This window comes from Pinus tabuliformis, chromosome 6 (genome assembly GCF_031772625.1).
Source record: "Pinus tabuliformis cultivar Carrire ecotype Pingquan chromosome 6, CPIR1, whole genome shotgun sequence".
Classification (NCBI taxonomy): domain Eukaryota; kingdom Viridiplantae; phylum Streptophyta; class Pinopsida; order Pinales; family Pinaceae; genus Pinus; species Pinus tabuliformis.
The window spans coordinates 219,035,427-219,042,683 of record NC_142292.1 but is presented as its reverse complement, the minus strand read 5'-3'; positions in this window follow the sequence as shown (position 1 = coordinate 219,042,683).

Genomic DNA, 7,257 nt, shown 5'->3' with positions numbered 1-7,257 from the left:
TTCAGACACTGATTAACCCAGATTATCATATTTATAGATCACGCATGCGCCATATATAACAGATCAAAATCATGCAAAGATATTATCATTCAAGCCAAGAGATTATGACCCATCAATAGAACTTATCCTTCTTTGCGCTAAGGCTCCTCCTTCATTCAGATCCAGATCTGCACCATAACCCAATTACCAGTATTCCATATCTAGCACTTTATCAGATATTCAAGAATAATTCAGATGATCTTTTGCCACATGATCTCCTTCCTCTTTTATAGTTTGAGGCCTTCCATAATACCATGGTCCAAAACCATAATAAACCAATACCACGGACCCAATACCTGGGATCAATACTTCTGACAAGGTACCATGGTCCAAAACCATAGGTTCAAATACCAAGGACTAACTACCACGGACCAAAGATAAGTTCTCCAACATATACGTCCTTTTCCTTGCATGAAAGTGCGTGTATACGCATACGCACCTTTGAAACGTATAACTCGCGTGTATACGCGTCTTAGTCTAGATGAACCTGCGTATATGTCTTTTCCTTCATTCTGAAAGCCTGTACTGAGATCTATTACCAAAGAGAGTTGCCATCAAGGACAACACCTGTGCCATAGCTCCAAACCTGTGCCATAATGCCAACAATCTCCCCCTTTGGACTTGATGGCAACCCAAAATCCTCAAAGTCATTCTCTCCCTTTGTCATCAAGGGCAAAGGGTTGTGCTCCCCCTGAGAGCGTGCTGAAATTTCTACCCTGCTGTGCTAACCATTCGCCCCCTGACTGTAGGCAAGATTTGCAAAAGATGTTCTTTAAGAAGAACCATGACTTATACATCATAAAGGACCGTCCTATCACCAAAAGACTCAATACATACATCCATCACCCAACCAAGTGGGGATACATCAGAAATTTACATATGACAACCAAGTTCATTACCTGTTCATCCCAGGCATAGTGGGGAAACCAAAAATAGGCCGTTACATGACCTTGACACCATAAAATAGATACCACAAAAAGATACATGACATAGAGACAAAATATCTAGAACAAGACTTATGAAAGTCACCAATAACTGATAGCAGCAGCATTTGCCAATCACCATTCAAATCAACAACCAAGATTTCCTTCTGTTCTCCTTCTGCCTTTGTTCCACCTGAAACAAGCAACAGCTGTGAACTAGAACCAAAAGCTTCTAAGATAATGCCAACAATGCATTATTAGAAGATTATCTACTCCCCCTGAACCTATGTCGGATGGTCTCTGTCAGACCCATATCAGAAAATCTTCAACCAGAGCTTGTCCCTACTGATATCCATCAAACCTCCATATACACGATTGTCTCTGCACAAACCGGCGTATGTACACGGATCCTCCTCAGGAAACTCACGTACACCCATTTTTCTCTGAAACAGGCGAGTTTTAATAGCAAGATGATACATCAACTACTCCCAGCTTCTGTCTGAGGTATTCAAATGTCTCCCTGGGCAGTGGTTTGGTGAGAATATCAGCAACTTGTTCCTTAGAAGGAACATACTCCAATTTGACCTTTTGTTCCAACACTTGTTCTCGGAGAAAGTGATACTTGATCGGTATGTTCTTGGTCTTTGAATGCATGAATGGGTTCTTTGAAATGCTGATTGCACTTGTATTATCACATAAGATGGAGATAGGTGGTGTACAAGTGATTTGAAAGTTCTTCAAGGTTTGCATCATCCAAAGAAGTTGAGTGCAACAAGATGCAGCAGCCACATATTCCGCTTCAGCTGTAGATAAAGAAATCGAACTCTTTTTCTTGTTGAACCAAGATACTAATCTGGAACCCATAAAGAATGCACCACCACTTGTGCTCTTCCTGTCATCTACACTTCCGGCCCAATCTGCATCTGTATAAGCATCAAGTGTGAGATCTGTATCTCTAGGATACCATAAGCCATAGTTTTGAGTTCCTTGAAGATACTTGAAAATTCTCTTCACTGCCTGAAGATGAGTTTCCTTTGGATTTGCCTGAAATCTTCCAACTATTCCCACTGCATGCATGATGTCTGGTCGAGTACCTGTCAAATAAAGTAGACTTCCAATCATATATCTATAGGTTGGTTGATGTACTGCTGCTGATTCATCATTTGCACTGAGATTGCATCCTGTAACCATAGGGGTACATACTGGTTTCGAGTCTTCCATGCCATACTTCTTCAAAATCTGCTTGAGATACTTGGTTTGAGACAAGAAGATCTCGCCTTCATTTTGTTGGATTTGCAATCTAAGGAAATATGTCACTTCTCCAAGCAAAGACATTTCGAATTCTTTCTGCATCACCAAGGCAAAGCTTTGACTCATAGCTTCTTCATTGTTGCCAAAGATAATTTCATCTACATACACAACAAGTATTAGCAATTTGTCATTTTCAATTTTTATATAAAGATTGCTATCTGCTGATCCCTTTGAAAAACCTTGTTGATGAAGATATTTGTCCAAACAGTAATACCAAGCCCTTGGAGCTTGTTTAAGACCATAGAGAGCCTTTTTTAGTCTGCATACAAGATTTGGATCATTCCCAAGGATGAAACGATCTGGTTGCTCAATGTACACTTCTTCTTCTAAGTCTCCATTTAGAAAGGTTGATTTCACATCCATTTGAAATACTTTGAACTTCTGAAAGCTTGAGAGAGCAAGGAACATTCGGATGGCCTCAAGTCTAGCAACGGGAGCAAAAGTTTCTTCAAAGTCTATTCCTTCTTGTTGAGCATACCCTTTACACACAAGTCTGGCCTTATTTCTGATTACTTCTCTATTTTCATTCAACTTATTTTTAAAGATCCATTTTGTCCCTATGACATTTTTATCTTTTGGTCTAGGAACCAACTCCCAAGTGTTGTTCTTTTCGATCTGCTCAAGTTCTTCATCCATTGCCTTGACCCAGCATTCATCTTTGCATGCCTCTTTTACATTTTGTGGCTTAGTGGAGGAGAGCAATGCCAAATAACTTGATGCTTCTGCGATTGTTCCTCTTGTTTGTACACCTGCCTCTTCTGCCCCAAAATTTGAGATTCTGGATGATTCTTCTGAACATACCTAGATGGAGTCTTCTCTTCTATCCTTATTTGTTCCTCTGGTGCCTCTTGAGGTTCTTCTTCATCATCGGTCTGATTTTGAGAGTAGTCTTCATCCTCTTCGATATTTTCATAATTTACTTGCCTAGGAATGTATCCGTTTTCATCAACCACTACATCAATGCTGTCAACAATTCTTCCAAGTATTTTATTGTAACACTTATATGCTTTGTTGTGGGGAGAGTAACCAAGGAGAATGCCTTCATCGCTCTAGGTTCAAGTTTGCCAAGCTGTTCATCATTATTCTTAATGTAGCATTTGCTTCCAAAAATTTTGAAATTCTTTACCGAAGGAGTCTCACCATACCAGAGCTCATGAGGAGTTTGAGTGCTGTTCACTTGGACATTTCCTTTGTTGAGAATAACCACCACAACAAATGCAGCTTCACCCCAGAAGGTTGCGGGAGTTCCAGACTCATCAAGCATAGCACGAGCCATTTTTTGAACCGTTCTGTTCATTCTTTCCACCACTCCATTTTGCTGAGGAGTCCTAGCTGTAGAGAATTCCCTTCTTATTCCATGTTCTTCACAGAAATTGAAAAATTCATTTGAGGTAAACTCCCCACCTCTGTCGGACCTGAGGCACTTAATTTTGTGATCTAATTCATTTTCAGCCAAGGCTTTGAAAGATTTGAATTTTTCGAATGCTTCGTCCTTGTGCTTCATAAGTCCCAAGAAAACCATCCTGGAGAAGTTGTCAATGAATAATATAAAGTATTCTTCTCCTCGAGGTGACCTTGTCCTAAATGGACCACATACATCTGTATGGACTAGTTCAAGAGGCCTGCTGGCTGATCCTTCCTTCTCAGGGAAGTTAGTTCTAGTTTTCTTACCAAACTGACATGATTTGCATATGGTGTTGTCTGGAATTTTGATATCTGGAAGACCACGAACTGCCTGGTATTTGCATGCTTTCCTTATTTGTGAAAAGCTTAGATGCCCCAACCTCCAGTGCCATAACCAATGTTCATCATCCTTGCTCAAATAGCATTGTTGTTGTCCTTCTTCAAATATGTATAGATTATTTGGAGTTCTTCTGCCTTTGATCACTGTTTTTCTTGTATCAAGATCACGAACGCTACATCCATTTGATCGAAATATTACCTCGGTTCCTTGATCGCACATCTCACTGACACTCAGTAGATTATGCTTCAAGCCATCAACATACAAAACATTTCCAGCTTTTACCTTTTCTTTCAACTGAGCAGTGCCTTTTCCTTTTATGGCTGTAGGGGTATCATTTCCAAAAGAAACTTTCTTACCCTTTTCTAAAGCAGTATATGATTCAAGTTTTTCTTTATCACCTGTCATATGCTTCAAACATCCGCTGTCGATGTACCATAGATTTTCCTATCCTTCTGCATAAAAAGCTATCCCACATCTTTTTGGTTGTGGTTCCTTTATTCTCCATGTTCAGGTGTTTGAGGTTTGTTCCTTTGTCCGCCGAAACCTTCTCCTGCATTCAGAATCTTCATGACTGAAGTTATTACAAATAGAACATTCAATTTCATTTTCAAGGGCCAAAAAGTTGTTATAGGTCCTTTTCGTAATCCCAGTCATACTTCTTTGTTTTTGAGCTTCTCTAGTCATGATTGTCTTATAGGCAACACATTGAGCTGCTTTGTGACCAAAGTTATGGCAAGAGAAACATTGGCCATTGAAGAAACTTCTGCGATTATCAAATCTACCAGCCAAATGATTGTAATTTCTATTGTCATCCATTGTTGAAGCAAATTGAGAAGTTTTTAGCTGTGGCTGGTTGTAGCTTTTGTTCACCCTTAAGATGGATTGCCCTTGGTTTTCCTAGTAGTCTCTGTTTTTTCTTGATGTAATTCATCCCTGCTTTACCTGATGATCTCCATTCGGCTTTTGCTCATTCCTCCTTGCTGCATCAAGATAACTCTTTGAGGTGGATGCTTGAGATGTTTCTCCATTATAACCCAGACCTGTCCTGATTAGTGGAGAACGCTGTACATTGATAATCTCATCCAGAGTTTCAGATCCTTTAACAAACTTAAGATTAAGAACCTTTGTTTTCTCAATTTCTTTTTTAAGGCCAACAATTTCACATTCTAACTTCTCAAGAGATTTTTCTTTTTCATCAAGTTGAAATTGCAGAGTATCAATGATCACATTCTTTTCTTATAAACATGTCTTGAGTCTAGAAATCTCTTCATAAAAGTCATCCACATCTATAGCATCCATGTAGTCATCATCTTCAAAAGCCATTAAAAGTTTATAATCATTACCTCGTTCATCTTCGTCACTATTTGATAGGCCATCACTGTCTTCATGAGTGTAGTAACTTTTCTTAGTTGCATTCTGTTTCTTGTTCCATTTAACAGGTTCCTTGGCTTTGTCAATCTTATCCTTGTGAGGACATTTGGCAGCATAGTGACCGACTCTTCCACAATCAAAGCATTTGAAAGGTAACTTACCTCAGAACCGTCCAGTACCCCATTGAAGATTTCTGACAAAATTTGATTCTTCTTCTTCTTCTAACACGTGTCCTGACTCGTAGTAATCACCTTTGCCTGAAGCCTTGAAGGCATCTTCTCTCTTGTCTGATGGACGTCCTTACCTCATTTCATAAGCAGTTAGAATTCTGTGCAGCTGTGACATTTTAAGGCTTTGTAGATTCTCTTTTTCCTCTATTGCAGAAACTTTAGATTCAAACCTAGGGGACAAAGATCTTAGAACTTTTTCAACCACAACAGCCTCTTTTATTTCTTCACCAAAATTTTTCATACAATTAACAATCTCATCTTGTTATGAAACCAGCTCAAGAAAAGATAGAAAAGATAGATCAACGCCTTAGAATTTAGCCTCTTCGAGGGGGCAACCTCCTTTACATTACATAAATGAACAATTCTTGGATGATTCAAATGACAAAACCTCCTTTCTATATATAGGAGTCTAAGGAGTCACAATATAATCCAGCCGACCTAACAATAATAATATAAAGCCACAAAAATAACAATAGAGGGATTCTATGGGGCACAGAAATAACAATATGGGGGTAATAGGGGCACAACAATATAAATAAGGGGTATAACTACAATAGTAATGGGGTAATCACTAGTATTATAGGGACCCAACATGCCCCTCTCCTTCAAAAAAGTGTTGTCCTCAACGCTTGAGTAGTTCTGGATACTTCTGCATAAAATTCTCATCCTCCCATGTGGAATCTTCAGCGGATAAGTTCTTCCACTTGATAAGATACTCTGAAATTGATCGATTTCGTAGCTGTCGAGTTCTTGTTTCTGTGACTGCTTCCGGTTCCAATATAATTTTTCCTTCCTCGTCAAGTTCTGGCAATATTGTTTGAATTGGGAGCTTGTCGCCTATAACCTTCTTTAAACATGAAACATGGAAAACTGGGTGCAATCGAGAAGCTGCAGGAAGCTCCAATTTGTATGCCATAGTACCAATCTTTTGCAACACCTTGTACGGACCATAATACTTTGGTGATAATTTATTATCCTTCTTAGCTTGCTTTAGGGACATTTGCTTATATGGTTGTAGCCGTAGGAATACCCAATCACCTACATCAAAACTTCTTTCACTGCGATGTTGATCTGCCTGTTGTTTCATTCTATTTTGTGCCAACACGAGGTTATCCTTTAAGAGTTGGAGGACTTGTTGTTGATGTTCGATGTGATGTTCCACTGCCTGAACCTTAGAATTTTCTCTTAAATATGATGTGATGGATGGTGGTTGATACCCATAAAGTGCCATAAATGGGGTCATTTTTGTTGCTGTATGGAAGGAAGTGTTATACCACCATTCAGCCAGAGGCAACCATTTGACCCATTGTGTCTGTTTATCAGATACAAAGCAACGAAGATATCCTTCCAAACATTTGTTTACTATCTCATGATCAGATTGAGGATGATAAGATGAGCTATGAGCTAACTGAGTACCAAGACAAGAAAATAATTCTGTCCAAAAATTTCCAGTGAAAATGGGATCTCTGTCACTTACAATAATCTTTGGGTTTCCATGTAGCTTTTGAACTGTTTCCATAAATGCAGTAGAAACTGTACTGGCTTTAAATGGATGTGATAATGCACAAAAGTGTGCATACTTGGTAAGTCTGTCAACTACCACCATGATGACACTCTTTCCCTCAGACTTGGGTAAACC